Below are 17,187 nucleotides of genomic sequence, written 5' to 3'. Positions count from 1 at the left end.
TGCCCTGTCTAGGTAAATGGATTATTCAGCTCCTAATTATGGAGAAATGATAATTAAATACTGCGTAAATTTAAAATCGTTTCAAAATTGTTCATTAATCCATGAGGAATCTTTTAAACTGTTTGTTCTGGTATAAGTTAAAATATTCAAACAACCAGAGGCTGGAATTCTAAAATTCATATACCTCTATTAGCTCTAGAAACTTTTGAGATGTACAGACATACATATTGAGGAATAAAAGTCACAAACCCGCTACATTTTCCCAAAAATGTCAGTTAATCACTGCTATGAAATATTTCTCTCTGAAAATAGAGAAGTATTTTATTTTTTTAAATTTTCTTTGATGCTGTTCACAATTTCTTGTAAATATAAAGTTTTAAAGAAATGGTTTAAATTTTTTTTCTATTTTTCTATCCATGCAAAGGGATGCTAAGCCTGCTCATGATTTATTATTTTTTGGGTTTACTCTTTTTAAGAGGTAGGTTATTACTAAGCATTCTTGTCCTAGATTATCACTTTACATGACATTGAAATAATGTTTATTCATGCCTGCCTGTAGGATTAAGTGTTTATAATAAAAGCGTAACCTTGTTTATTTGGACTTCAGATGCTGCAGCTGAGACTAAGTAAATATACTTTGTAACTGTATTGTAAGTACTGCACAGAGATGTTTTTGTGGCTGTTTTATAAAGTGGTTGCTGTTCTTAAAAGGTTTGTCATTTGAACCTTTCCCTGGAGATAAATCCATAGGACAGCTCCCATGTAGAATTTCCTACGAGACTATCAAACCTACTCTCCACTCTCCTAATCACTTGCAACAATATTATTTGGTGAGTTGACGTTGGCTGGCCACCAGATGTGAACCAACCTCCTCTCTTACTACTCCTCAGCAAGACAGGAGGAGAAAATAGGATGAAAAGCTCACAGGTCAAGATAAGGACAAAGAGATCCCTCACCATTTACCAAAACAGACCCAAATTTGGGAAGATTCATTTAATTTGTTGAAAATTAATAACAGACTATGGTAGTGAGAAATCTAAACAAAACTAAACCCACATTTCCCCCAACTCCCCTTCCACTCCTGGCTGAACTTCACTCCTGACTCTTCTACTTCTTCCACATCCTGAGGCGCAGGGTGATGGGTGTTCTAGTCAGTCTACAACATTTCCTGTCTGCCATTCTTCCTCCTCACAGTCTTCCCCTGCTCCACCAAGGAGCTTTTGTATAGGTCCCACCCATGTGAATCAGTTCTTCAGGAATAGACTGCTCCAGCATGAGTCCCCCATAAGCCACAGTTTATGCCAGGAACTTGCTATGTTGTAGGCACTTCCTGGGCTTCAGTGTGGACATATGAGCCAACATGGTCCTCAAACTGGCTGCAGTGACAAAACTTGTGTCACCATGGTCTTCTTCAGAGGCTGCAGGGGAAATACTGCTCTGGTGCCTGGAGCACCTCCTCCTCTTACCTCTTCACTGACCTTGGTGTCTGCAGACCTGTTTCTCACATGTTTTTGCACTCCTATCTCACAGCTGCTGTGCAGCATTTTCTAAACTTTCTTAAATATTTATAAGAGAGGCACCACCCACATCACTAACTGGCTCAGTTTTGGGCAGCACCAGTTACATCTTGGAGCCAGCTGCAACTGCCTCTGTCTGACATGAGAGCAGCTCCTGGTGTCTTCTCACAAAAACCATGACTGCATATCCCACAGTAGCAAAACCTTGCTACGTAACCCCAAAACTTATTGTTAATTCAAAGTCCATATTCTCACCTTGAGGTGCTTATTTTCTCTCCCTATTTTATAAAGACATCCAGGATAGATCTTAGATGACAACTCCACTCCTTATGAATAAAGAAGTACCCTTATCCTAAGGGTTAAGCTCATCCTTGCAAGAAAGTGAACTTCTTTGAAAATCAGCTTGGAGCTGATTACTTCTCAAGAGCCAAGGACAAACACAGACCCTACCTTATTTTCTCCTGGCATACAGAAGTGTTTCTAGTGTCTAATTCTCCAGTGTAAATCCTTATGTTATTTATATAGACACTTCAGAGTACAAATGAAGATTATAGTACAAATACAATTATTATGTAGGCATGAGTGATGAAGCAGAGTATAAATGATGAAGGATAGTAATCCTGCTTCTTTAGTTGCATTTTCCTTATAAATACATAATTTGCATATATCTTACCACTGGAAAATGCTAGGTTAGTCTCAATGTAGAGATATACATGCTATTCCTTAGGTTTCTAACCTGTACAATTTTAGATATTTATTGAAAAATTCAAGGGAAGATATTTTCTGACATTTGAGGGTCTCCTTAAGTCTGTCACTGCTTCCTGTCCCCCTTCGCTTTTCTACGATGGCAGTATAAGCAGCAGTAAATAGTAAACCTGAAATGTATTTGAGCCCAGATGGGCTTCCTGTATATGAACATCCCTCTGATTCTTCTCTACCACAAGCTCCGTCTTTCTCTCTTTTATTATTGGTTCCTGGAGAAACTTTTGGTTCTTGCAGAGTTCTAACTCAAACCTTATTTCTGGCTACACTAACAAAATTCTTTTGAATTTTATCCCATCTCAGTTTGGCCTCTCAATCAGCCAGCTGGTTTCTTTTGACTCCAAAGGTGCCTTCCCCCACATTTTCTCCTACAGGAAAAAAATACTTCAGATGTCTAAATAGCATCAATGACCTCTCAATTTTTTTATCGGAGATATTTATGTTAACATTTCCTTACTGAATATGGGAAATCAGCGATCTTACTAAAGTGTAGTAAAAAAAGAGATTAAATAAGTCTTCAGTTATTATGCAAGTTTGCAAACTCAAGCTATAATCAAGGTTTAAAACAGGATTTTAAATATGAAAAAAATCTATATGAATAATGAAAAGCTTTGATTAAGGAAGTTTTAAATGAAATTTAAAACTTTTATATTTCTCACAGAATTTATAAATCACTTCTCCATAGTAAGAAAAAGAAAGTTGAAATATTTATGGTTTTGTCAGAAAATCACTGGATGGAGAACATTTGTTTAATTCCTCCTAATTCTGAAACCCGTCCAAAGGAAAAAAACTTTACTGACAAGGGGATTCAATAGGAAAATAATTAAGACAAGACTTTACATACTCAGTTCTCTGGTTCTATTGTGATTATATCAAGTACTCTGAAGATTTACAATAGACTCCTGGAATCATCTTAGCATATAAAAATGATGAGAATATGCCAAAAAAGACAAAGAAGCAATAGTATCTGAAGTATTTGGTGGTAGATTTGGACTTAATTACATTAATGATCAAGACAGAAATATTCTAACAAATGTTAATACTATAAGCAAATAGCCACACATCCATCCTATCTAGAGTATTTCTGGGATTCACAGTACTAAGTCAAAAAAATTTTAAGGTGGCACACTCTCCAGTGTTATACTGTAAAATTATATGTCTATATTTCCATTTTATGCTAAAATTAATGAAAAAGGAATAAAAAATACTCTTATATAAGAAATCATGTTTCAAAAGGTACTACTTCCAAAAAACCATGCTCTCCAATTTCCTAGAGTCGTGTTTTAATACAGCATATGAGGATAAATACAGAAAACTAGAGCAAAACTTGACAGAAAATATAATACTCTTCAGAATGTGGAAATCATGCAGATTTCAATGTTAAGCAGGAAAAAAAAATCTTAAATCAGCAAAACCTCTATTTAACCAGCAGTCAGAAAAGCAGAACCATGTATTTAGTCCATCCACGTAAGACTTTTCCAGATTCAGATACCTGTATTTGAGGTGACTAAATGTATATATTTCTCTTCTCTTTCTTAGGGTGACATTTTTTCAACAGCAATTTTTTTTTCTCTGGAAATTGTAATTCTGAGTTTCCCTATATTTTTTTGTAGAATCTCTCTACACCCTGTGATGTATCCATACATATAGCTAGCCAATCCATCAGGTAAAAAGCCACATAATTCCCTTCAATGCTAAAAAAATAGAAGAACTTTTATAAATTGTTAATTTTCATAGAATTACTTTTACTGTTTGGGATCATATCTGTTCTTCAAGCCTTGCCTGTCTTCTTGAAACCACATAACTAACTGGACTCATGGCAATTCCTTCACAAAATTTTAATTTAATTTAGAGATATAACATCAATATACAGCTAAAGAATTCCTGCAACTGCAATGTCATGTTCTACAATTCTTGATCTAAGCAGGGTCTAAAGTTTTATTAGCTTACATCCTCATCCTGAAATTCTTCTGGCAAATTGCCTGCTATTAAAGATTTGGTTATATTGCTCTGTCTTACAAATTAAATATTCTGTCTGGTCTTTGGCACAGTGAATATCTCTGACACCTTTATTTATTGTCTGTTGAGAATGTTTTTTAATCAGTATTCTTATTTCAAATGGAGACACATTTTCTGTGGCTCTGGTCTCCTAGCAACCCAGTTTATTATCACTGACTTTTGTCATTTCAAGAGATCTGTGTTCAGAATTCTTTTCATGGCTGCTAATTCTCCGTACAGCTTCACAAACTTAATACTTTGATATCCTGTATCAGACCTGGCTTATTTTACCATAACCAAAAACATATGAAGCATCAGAATAACTTAAAATGACCACCTACATTTTATAGCCAATAAAATTCTAGGATGGGAAGAGTTCATTTTTTATAAAGACTGGATATAAACTATGTATATTGGTCACTGAATTGTTTTTACTCTAAAATTTATCCTACAAATAGAAATGGAAAATCATATAAAATGGCAAATACCGAGATCTGTCCTAAGGAACCTGCCTTGCCATGATTTGGACTCAATAATCTCTTGAGGTCCTTTCCAACCCCTACAATTCTGTGAAATTCTGTGAAATTCTGTGAAATCTGCTCTATTTAAGAGTTAAATTTACTTCAAAACATTTTGCATATATATATATTTAATTTTATTTTTGTAAAAGCTACATTTTTGGATCTGTTATTTAATTTTAAAAAGCTACATTTTTTAGTGGTTAGAGAAGGGATTAGAGTAAGAGTTTGCCAGAAGTGGTTTTGTTTGGGTTTTTTTCCCCTTGCAATTGAATTTACTACTTTATATAACTGTAGTCATCAAGCATGGACTTAAGACAGATGTGAATCTTGTCAAGAGTCTGAGCCTTGACTTCCAATATATACATTTCTTAACAAATTTTTCAAAGTCTGGATTAAGGAAAGATTTAGTAGTAAAAACATACTACACTATTTTTAACTTGTTAATGAATTAGCAGAATTATTTTACAAATGCAGCATTATGTCTTTTAATTTAAAAGGGACAGCATAGTTTATTAAATTTTCTAGCACTCCATATCTAGGAATTATAAAAACCAAGCGAAGAAATCACTTAGAATTAAAAGGGACAAAAATAGTATTATTAATATGAATAAGCAATAGAAGAGTCTTTCTATAAGGACAGCATAAACAGATGGCTTCAGAAAGCCTAGACTGTAACCCATAATCTTTCTAGTAATGATGTTATGCTTCAGATACAGCTGTAAACTTCATTCCTTTTTCATTCTAAACTTTATAATAAAAAGCGCAGAAGGCTTTGGAGACAGTATAGATGGAAAATATTTAAAGAGAGGATATATGATACATTTGATTACAAGTCTCCCAAATATAGGACATACCGCTTTCATATCATAGTCATGGCAACACACAATGTTAGGACATCCTAGAAAGATATTATGGAGTCCACAGAGTAAAATCAGAGAAAAAAAGTTACATGGAAATAGTGAAATTCAGAATAATTAAATTCAAAATGAATTCAGGTGACAAACAAGAAAAAACATCAGTTTAATTTCACTCTATGTCATTTACCATATGTGAATTGTATTGGAAAGGAGTCACAGAACAATTGGGGTTGGAAGGAACCTCTGGAGGCCATGTGGTGCCAATCAGTGTTCTAGTTTGACATGGCAAGATTCTGGTGGAGAATAGGGGGCTGTAGGGGTGGCTTCTGCAAGAAGCAGCTAGAAGCTTTCTGCAGTCCCCAGAGAGTAAACGCCAGCCAGCTGAAGGCCAGAGTCATCACTGATCGAGACTGAGCCCATCAGCAGTGGTCACAGCACCTTTGGGAATCACATTTAAGAGAAAAAAACCCACAAGCAGCCTCTTTTTGCCACCAGAGAAAGGAGTGAGAAGATGTAAGAATCTCTGCAGACACCAAGGCCAGTAAAGGAGGGGTGATGAGGCGCTCCAGGTGCCAGAGAGAAAGATGCCCCTGCAGCCTATGGAGAAGATCATGGTGCAGTGGGTGTCACATCACAGCCCAGGGACGATGATGGGGAGCAGAGAGCCCACCTGCAGGCTGTGGAAACACCCATGCTAGAGCAGGTGGAGATATACGGAAGATGCTGTGGCCCATGTTAGAGCAAGCCTCAAGAAAGAGAGAGAGAGAGAGAGAGGGGGAGAGAGAGAGAGAGATTTGTTGGGGTGAGACCACTTGTAACTCGGTGTTGAGTCCGTTCTGCCCGTGATGCTGATTGAGGAATGATCTCTCCCTGTCCTTATCTCCTCTCCTAAGCCTCTCAATACCTATTTTCTCCCCTGTCCAACTGAACGGGAGAGCGAGAGAGAGACTTTAGTGGGGATCTGGCTTCCAGCCAGCATCAAACTGCCACAATTACCTGCTAAAGCAGGTTCACCTAGAGCAGAATAACACAACTATCACATGACACAAATGTAGCACAATTCAAAATAAACCGATTTTTTTGACTTATTTGCAGTTGGTGGATGCAAAGCAGAAAGTCTTCTTATCAAGTCAGTGTTGTAGTGACACACAGGGCATGAAGACACCAGGAACAGCTGGTTTTGGTTTAAATAGGGATGTCCACCCTAGTGTCTGGCCATCAAATGGAGATCAGAAAAAAAAGCTATTGCAAAATGCTAAATTACAGAATTGCTACATTTACAAAGTCTTTATTACTCCACCACAAAGCAAACACTATAAATTACTGATGACCTGAACAAAGTAAAATAATATTAAAAAACAACTTTATGGAAATCACATTCCAAAGAGAAACTTCAGTGTAATGAAATGACAATGAAATAATAATTTAAAAATTTTGTTTGATTGTTTTTTGTCATCAATTTTCCCCTTCCTCCACTTCATGTAAAATTTACTAGCCTGGGATGTGGATTCAGGAGGGTTTTTTTCCCTGGTTTTTATGCGATCTGGAAGAAAAGCAAGCAGACCCAATATCTGAAATCTCTTTTCCTATCCTAAGTTAGTGTCAGGTCTCTAGCATGAAAACACATCCATTCTCTGAGTAACAGAAATATTGAGGAAACTTTATATTTTCCAATTGGATTGTGGAAGTTCTTTTTCTCCTCTTTTCACTCTTGTGTGGAACAAACACTAATTTCAATATCTTTCAATGCTTTCATGCATCAAAATTGTTGGCTCCAATGAGTTAACAAACTTCAATTTTTAATGTCAAATCAGAATAATGTCAACTACTGGGAGCAATGAACTTCAACCTACACAGTGAGAAATAAAAGCTTATGCATGTATAAAGGAAACTAATAACTTTACTAACTCCAGATTTGCTATTGGTATGATAAAAGCTGTAAGGTATTTCCTAATGAATGTTACACTGCCTTACATTATTTAGTTTGTTGTACTACCTCTGGCTGGTATAGAGTTAAACTTCACAGTAAGTAATATGGTGCTATCTTTTGGAGTTGTGATGAGAACTATGTTGATAACTCGATGATTTAGGTATTGATGAGCAGTGCTTACTCAGCATTAAGGCCACTTTTGCTTCTCAGTCTGCCCCACCAAATAAATTGGGTTTATACAAGAAGCTTGGAAATGACAGAACTGGGATAGGTGACCCAAACTGATCAAAGGGATACCCCATACTATATTGCTGATAAAAGTTGGGGGAAAGAATGAGAGGGGGTAAATTTAAAGTGATGACATTGGTCTTCCCAAGTAACTGTTACATGTGATGGAGCCCTGCTTTCCTGGAAATGGCTGAACTCCTGTCTGCCCATGGAAAGTGGTGAATGGATTCCTTGGTTTGCTTTTCTTGTGTGTATATCTTTGGGTTTACCTATTGAACTGCCTTTATGTCAACCAGTGAGCTTTCTCTCTTTTACCCTTCTTATTCTCTTCACTGTTCTGAGTGAGAAAATAGCTTTGTGAGCCTCACAAGCCCACCAGGATTAAATCACAACAGTAGGTGTTCCAACTTTTCTGACTAACTGATTTTTACCCTCTTTAAGTCCAATAAAAATCCTTCTCTGCTATGGAATTGGTTCCGAATGAAGAGCAAGGCAATTTTAGCCTAGAGGATAGATCAAATTGAGTCCATTAAAATCATAAAAAGGTTTTATCATTGATTTTGAGGGGGAGCTAGAATGCCACCCTCTCTAGCTTATCACTGTCTTTTCCTTTTAATGACTCAGTTAAAAACAACAAAAAGCTCTTTAGATAATATTCTCCTAGAATTCAATTTTCTTGGGAATAGGTTCCTTTTCTTAATAAACCATAACCAAGATTTGTTGATACAGATGCCAAGTTGTAAAAAGTATCTTTCTAAAGAGTCTATTGATTTTCCTATGTGTAGTTCTCTTCTGTGGTTTTGGGTGGGATTTTTTGTTTGTTTGTTTTGTTTTCAGTATAACTGTGCAGTATAATCATTCCCCTCATTATTTAAAATATCAAATGTAACCGGATATTATTTTGTAAAGCAAATAATCAGAAATATATTTAACACGTAAATTTTTTTTTTAGTTATTTGTGACAGTTGAGAATAGAAAATGAAGGAATGTGGGGAAAAAATGCAGTCATAATTTAAAATGCCTAATTATTCCTCAAAATTTCAAATGCTTTTCCACAATTTAATTCACAAGCTGAATAACTAATTTCTGTATTTAAACTGTGTATAAACTGTAGCTTATTGTTATGAGTCACATAGGACATCATATTCTGTTCAAAATAGTATTCATGCACTCTTCACAAATTTTCTATAAACCTATTCGCATGTAGCAGTCATGATGGTTACTCATAGTAAAGCACTAAAGTACATTCATTTGATTAAACTGTGAGCAACTCCACTAAAAATCATGACACACACACTTAAAATAAAGAATTTCCTTTTATTTTTTTTTTAAATTATTATTATTATTTCCTGAATTGGACACCTGATGTTCAAAGGACTCATGAAATGTGTGAGGATTAATAGTTCGTGTTATTTAAATCCATGTAGGAAATGTGCTAATGTGTATGTGGTTAGACTGTGAAGTTCTATTTAAAGCACATTGTGACAAAACACTGTCACTTTGCCCGCAAATGTTTTCTGTCTTTTGCTTTGCTTTTCTTCACTAGCTATTATTGAAGACTAAGTCTTACCCATCATACTATTATTATATGCTAATTGCAATCAAGCTTTTTGGAGCTGTGTGAAGACAACAATATATTTGCATTTTTTAAAAAAATATTTTGTGAGAAATTGCTCTTGCATATTCTCGTATGACACACGTCCTCTTATTACCGATTAAAACATCCATGTGAACACTTTCCAGTTAAAATGAAGGAAAAAATTAAACAATATAACTATTTAATAGAAAACTCCTTGAAGGGAAAGTAACATAACAAGATTTTTTTTTTTTAATCAATGCATTTAACATTTTCTGCTCAGTGTCCCCTAAATGGAGGGATACATCTTTGTGAAATGCGGTTGTAAGTTATGGATTTCAGGCAGTCACTTTTATAAATCTGTTATTGAAAAATGAAAGGTTGGTAAGGACGCACAAAAAAGAGATATCAAAAACTAAAGAAAAATAACTTCCATGTAAATGCTTCTAAGAGAGAGAGAGTGGTCAGAGTCAGTGTGGTGAGGCAATTTCCAGTGTAACAAATAAAGGAAAATATGCTTATCTTAAAGGGTAGTTGTCAGCTGTCAAATTCTTTTTGTCTAAAATTCATTATAAATACTGAGCATTCTAAAATGTCATTTGCTTTAGCACATGAGACGCTTTAACAGAATAATAATATTAGCTTCCACAATCACAGCTGGGGGCATTAAATCTAACTAATTTTTATGCTTTCAAAATGTACATGTAAATGAACATGAAGCAAAAGTCATTAGAAGCAGAATTTTATCTTCAGTATTGGCCATAACAACTGCAATAGTGGAGGGCAGAGAGGTTTTTATCTTGTAGTGGTTTCTGTGATTAACCCAGCAGTATCATTCCTTTCCTTTTCGCTTTTTCGAGGTTGTTTCCTATCATTTCTGCCTGATTATGACTGAGAACCTTTCTGCTTCTTAATCAGGTAGGAGGAGAAGAAGTATTTTTTTTCTGGCAATTTTCCTTGACGATATCTAGGTTACCCAATTGATGTAGATTAATTTGCCTTGGGTAGTTGGAAAAGCAAACAAACCTCATTTCCACTTAAAAAAAGGAACATGAGCAAAATCCCTGACAGTCTTAAGATCTGGTAGCAAGTCTCACTTAATCAAGGAACAGTTCTTGGATTAAAATGAGGGGAAAAAATAATGTTTTGTGCCTTTCATGCTAGCGGAAAGACATTAAAGAACATTAAAAACATTAAAGAATTACTGTAAAGAATTTTTTTTATTCACAGCGAGATATATTAAACCCTATATTTGTAACTTTTTTTTTCTATCGTGATCTAGGTTGTGTTGTGTCCAGTTTAGGTGGATGATCTTTCAGCCGTTGTTACTATAAGGTAGCTCTTTTTAGTCCCGTTTTCCATCTCGAAGGGTTGTTACTGGGAAAAACTGCTCAGTACATGTAGTTTGATCCAAATCAGGATCAGAGTGGCTTATCGATTTATTAACATTTAATTAGGTAGCAATTACTGAACTGCACATTCAGGATCATTATCAGATACCACAACACTAGACAGTTGCAAAACTTTTAAGTTCTTCCCCTTCTGTAACTAATTCTACGATGGTCTAACAATGCATATGTGTTCAGATGCACACTGTTTCTGGACTGCAGGAGCTCTCACCCTGCTCAGATATACCTCTATTCACCACCCCTAACCCACCCATTCCTGGCAGCATCATGATAACTGTGCCTACGGGTATTTTCAAGCCATCATTTACTTCTGCTATAACAAATTTTCCTGCTCTTTTACACATCCTTGCAAGAAAAGTCCCTCTTTGCAAGTCTTCACTTGCTGCTTACTTTGGCTGATGGTCATCTTAAACTCTAATAAGATCAGCTGGGAGCAAATGTTCTGTCAGGCAGTTTTGTGCGTTTGATCCATGGTCCTTTTGTGTCCTACTGCCAGACCTGAACTGTATGAGCATACTGAAAACAGTCACCTAACACTGCTCAAGTTTTAAAGTATGAAATAAAAACAGAACCAAAAAAATAAAGGTTGAGTTTTTTTTATTTTATTTGTGATTGGGTTTTTTTAAAAATTTCAGAAGGCCATTTTTAATATTCTATCTATATGATAATTAACATCACCTGGTTTTCTTCTTTTCTACAATATTTTTACCTGCATTGGACTATAAAGTTCGCTTTAGACAAAACTTTACAAACAGATGGATTTGAAACGATCTTCCCTAAGCACTAAGTATTAACATTTTTAAAGTGATTTTAAAGGGATGCAAGACATATCTTTGGAGAAAGACCCTTTTATGGACATAAAGTAGAGGCAAGGTAGCACAATGATTTTATGTCTGGTCCATTTCAGCAGAATGATTACATAAAATGATCTGGGGGATGAAATGGTGTGTGCATGATTATAGCAATAACAGATATATGCACTCTTTATTGTTGACATTTTAATTACAAATTAAAGAAAAAATCCAGTAGTCATTCATAATGTGTGTATCTCCTAAAGCAACAAATGGCAGAACTTTTTTAATTCTTTGCTTGTTGTCTCTTAAAATATATGAACTGACATTTTAATCAATAAAATACACAGAAATCATTTAATATTTATGCACTTGGAACAATCAATTACAGATTCTTAAAGACACAGCAATGTAATATGGTTTTATTTTTTACTTAAAACAAATCTCTACCTGAGGAATGGGATATATTTGACAATATATACTATATACAGATGGGGATACAGGTGAAAAAGGCTAACTTATCCAGAAGAGTTGGTTTACATCCAAAAATATTGTCTCAACAAAATTGATTGAAATAAGACCAGTTTGTGTTAGCAAGACAATGCAAAATCTGTACAACCTTAATGGAGTTTTCATTATTATATACAGATAGGTCAAAATACAGGTGAAAATCTTGAAAAGTCTGTGTATTCTCAGGCCCTTTTTCTACCTGACTGCATTAATAAACTTCATAAAATAACATTTTTATAATTATATGTAGAATTTTATTTGTCTATTCAATAAAGCTCTTTTCACATCCATATTTGTAGAAAATGCATAATAAACGAAAACTGATCTTTTTCAGATGTGCAACCTGGATGGTGTAACAAGGATCCCTTATAATAGTCACAGATATGTAATGCTCTTGATGTCCTTAAAACAGATAATTAAAATGTAAATGAATGTTGGGTATGCCAGTCAATAAAGGCTAATAAGGTCTACACAATTTATAATGCAAAACTAAGTATAGTTTCATTAGATTATAACTAAAAATTTTAATTCATTTTAAAGTAAATTAATATTTTCTTAGTTGCTTAAACCTATTTATTGCTATTACAGATCAGTATGGATGTTACTGTGTGCATATCCATATGAATATATTCCTCAAATATGTAAACATATACATAACACAAATGTGTTATCTGAAGTGATTGTTGTTGTTATCTGAAGTATTGTTGCTTCTCTTCATTAAAACAATAATTGACTGTTCACAAAGAAATACACCTTAAAATAAACGCAGTGGTTTTAAATAAATGTCTCTTTTCTGCCAGGACTACAACAGTGCAGAGGTAGGCAGTTTCATTTTCCACATTCTTTGTGCAAACATTTTCTTTGGATTCCATCCCTGTGAGTTTGCAGTTGCTGAAATTGGATTTGAAGTATATATTTGAGTGAGCTCCAAAATCACAAATGTAACTTAACCTTTGTTTTTACCGCTCCACTCTTCCACTGCTCAACCAAATATGAAGCTCTTATATCTGAGTTGTTCCACATTTTTCATCGTACTTCCTTTTCTTACAGGCAGCCTTCTCCAAAGACCAACATTTTGAATTTTTTTCTTGCTTCTCAATGTCTTTTTGCCCTGTCTGTGTATAGAAGCTGAGTCAAATCTGTATTTTTTACCTACCTCAGCTAGACCAATAAAAGATATTACTGTCTACACCTACATGTAGGACTTTCCATACTTATATATATTTTATGGAGTGAAAGGTTTCCATTATACAAACCCCACCCATTTTTCCACACCATCTACATCATGCCCAGATCTTACATTTTCAGTTGATTTTGAACGTTTATAACATATAATTTATACTTTATTTACACCATCTGCCATGGATAAATGTCCTGGCTCTGGCCAAGCCTGAGTTAACCTCCCCAGCCAGCACAGGTAAACTGAGTTAGCCCAGGTTGTTTTCCACACCGCCTGACATCACTTCCCCATAAAAGTCAGGGACGGGCACTCATGGGCGCATCAGGGCAGTTTGAGTGTAGCTAGGCCATGGGTCGCCACATTGTGCAGCGCTCTGTCATTGTTGGGTTGTTAAAGTACTTCATCTTATCACTGCATGTGAGTGTAATTTGCTGTGGGCTGTTACTGTTCCCCCTTCATGATGATTTTTGTCAGGAAATTGTCCTTATCCAAACCCACTCCTCTGGGAGTGAGCAAGAGGTGTGTGGAGCTCAGCCACTGTTTGGGGCTGAACGACCATAACTAGGAAGACCAGTAAGTAAGGTTGTTGAAGGATTAAACCCCAATTTCATTTATTTTGGTTGTTTAATAAATCCCTTAAAATCAGTTGGCTGTCGTCCCTGATTAATATTCCCCACTTTGTAATGGCATTTGTCAGCTTTGTCCGTGTCTCAAACCTGTTGACAATGGAAATTCCTTGAATTATGCTGTCCTTCCCTTTAGCAAAAAATTAATTAATAGGAAAAGAGCACTGCTTCTTTGTCAATCTCTATTACTAAAAGTGGGAAGTTTGTTAGAAGTTGTGTTAATCAAATTATCATTTATCAAAAGATGTGAGACCGTTCGCTTCATGGACACCTAGACCTTTCCATGCCTACTTATGAACTTATCCAGACAAATAATCCATGTGATGCTAAGAAAAGAAAGCAAGCTTTCTACAGACAAGCTTAAAACCAAGGGAAAATATGTTCCCTAATCCCGAACATTATGAGTACAGTTCCCACAGCATACCTGAATATACTAGTTCTGCTTGATCATATGCATCATTCAGAAATAAGACTTTGATCTGTCAAGTAAGGAATCTCCAGTGATAGTCCATCTTCTGTAAGGTGCCATCTCAAATGAAAGAAATCCTTCAAACATACCTCAGTCTAAAATGTTTCTCAGGTTCCAGGGGCTGCATGGCAGCACCCAGACTGGAAGACTGAGGTGGCAAAAATATTTAGTTTAATTAGAATGTAACTGCATTAACAGGGTTCTTTTGGCCACCAATAAGCTACTTTCTGTCTTCAGCATGCATAGACATGACAGATATCTTGCTGCCATTGTTCCAACTTCTGACTCTTGTATTTACATGCCAAATCAGGGGTTCAAACCCTGGCCTCCACCCCTGGCCTTCACATACACAAACCCATATGCACACACATGCATAAACAGCCCTGTATTCCCTGGCTAGTCCAGTCCAGGATCTAATTCTGTCCTTTCTAATTTTTTGTGTGTGTGTGGTTTTTTTTTTTTTAATAGGTGTACATTATAATACAGATTTGCTCTTCTTATATAAATGAAATTCCAAACATTTTGGATTCCAAAGGTATAGTTCAACTTGTGAATAATATTTTTGGCACAATATTGGTGGAGTTGATAGAGCTAATGTACTCCTATGTTTAAACATGATATATTTCGAATATGATTTTTTGATTTAAAAATTTAAATTTAATCACATCAACTTGTGGTCATGTGATTCTTGCATTTTTCATGTTTCATTCTACCACCCAATTATTTTATTAAAATTTTTTCATCAAAATTAGTAGGTATCAACAATTAATTGCATTACAAGATTCAGTTATATTCTCATTAAGAGCTGGAATTTTATTTTACGTTTTTGAAGGTAAAAGTGTTACATGGTACAGTTTACCCTGTGTGCTTTCATTATTGATTCATTATTTTCATCTTGATCTAAATAAAAATGGATGAATATGAAATACAAAATAAATAAAAATTTAATCTTGGAATGTGAACAGTATAAATTAAGATCTGGACTTTTTCATAGCTTTCTGCGAGGGTTAAAATTAATTTGGAAATACAAATGTGGACATTTGCCACATTTCGGTTATAACTAAGACAGTAAAGAAAAATTAAAAATCTGGTGAATATCAGATTTTGTCGACATTATGAAAACATTTGAAGTTGGTTCTTGAATCAGAGAATTTGCACTGAGAATAGAGTTTTTCACCTCTAACTTATTTGTAAAAACTTGTCCCTTGTGGCAGTTCCAGAGCTGTGAATTCCTCTCTTCTTCTCAAGTTTTGCCTCTTGGACAGGTTTTCTGAACTGTTTTTGCAAGTCCTCCTCTTTGAGGTAATGAAGGGTTCCAGCTCTTAGCTGCCATGTACAAGAGCCTCCTCTAACTGCAGAACTGTATATTTTAATTCTTAGTTCTTTGAATCACAGTTTATTATCTGAAGTAGTCTCATGGTGATCTGAATACACCCCCTGAAAGTCCTTAAGAAATCACATTCACAATCTCATATGAAATGTTTTTCTTATATTTTTTGCTTTATCCACATTTAAAATAACTTCTGAGTAAAAAATTTTAAGGACAGATAACACAACCACTTCAAATTTTGAAATTAATAATAAAGAGGACAGTTTATTGAGGTGTGTTTTAACACACCTCTAATTTTTATTCAACTAAACCTATTAATCTTCAGTTCTAAGTTGTTAGACTCAGATTTTCAAGTAGCATTGTCACCTCAGCTGCTTTGGGTAACAATTTGGTATTTCTCCTATACACTACCAGAAGTCCTGCAATAGCTGTGAATACGTTCACAGCAAGTGATGTATCACCCTGGCCTCCTGATGGCAACATGGAACCAAAGCAGAACTTCACAGCAACAAAATGTCAGGTAGTCATTGAAGCTGATGCTACTCATGGTTGAAGCTGGCAAAGAGTGATTTCCTCCTATCTATCCTGAAAAAAAAAAAAAATATTTCGTAACTTTTTATGGCTGAGATTGTTCAACAGCATGTGTCTAATCATACACTATTAAGCTTTAAGAAAATTAAGCACCAGGTGTCAATAAATCTATGATCTTGTTTCATGATATTTTCCTTCCTTTCTTATAAATTTTGATTCAGTTAAGAATATTGAAATTTTTTGTAAAGTTTCTTCACGCATTTTTGAGCTAAATGCCTTAAAATAGTGGTCATTCAAGACTTCATTCATATATGACCACAAACTGAAAGAACTCCATGGACTGTAATGAAGTATTTCTTTTTACAACAAAGTAGACCGTTCTTTTCTAAAAATCATAACTTAAATCTATTAAAGAAGTCTTTCCATGTCCAAATTACTGGTCTTCTTGCTTCTTTAGAAATATATTCTTTTGTTCTGTTTTGAAATTAAGAATGTTGCTAATATTCTTCAGAAATAGAGTAATGGAAAATGGGAATTTGTGGCATTTGGCAATGAATCATAAAGCCAGTATGTTCTTGTTGCTGGGAATACAAAACAAACTCTGTCATTCATTTAGGGCACAGCAAGAAACACAATTAGAAAAGAAAGAAGAAAAGGGCCAGCAATAGCAATATTGGTCTGGGTATTTCTTTTAGCAATGAAAATAGCAATAATTTATAAGGAGAAACTGTATGTGAACATAAGAAATGCCATATTGGAGCAAATAGATGTTCTGTCTAGTCCAATAATGTTCTCTCAATGACAGCAGATGCCAGATGCTTCAGAAAAAGGCACAAAGCCCCTACAAGGCAGCTACTTCTGAAAAATGATTTTGTAGTGTATATAGCCTGAAAATGCATATTGCTTTCTGTGTATTCCATCTTTAATTTTGTTGCTATGCCAAGACAGAAGC

The sequence above is a fragment of the Gallinula chloropus genome (genome assembly GCF_964237585.1).
Source record: "Gallinula chloropus genome assembly, chromosome: Z".
NCBI classification, from domain to species: Eukaryota; Metazoa; Chordata; class Aves; order Gruiformes; family Rallidae; genus Gallinula; species Gallinula chloropus.
This window is presented reverse-complemented; position numbering follows the sequence as displayed.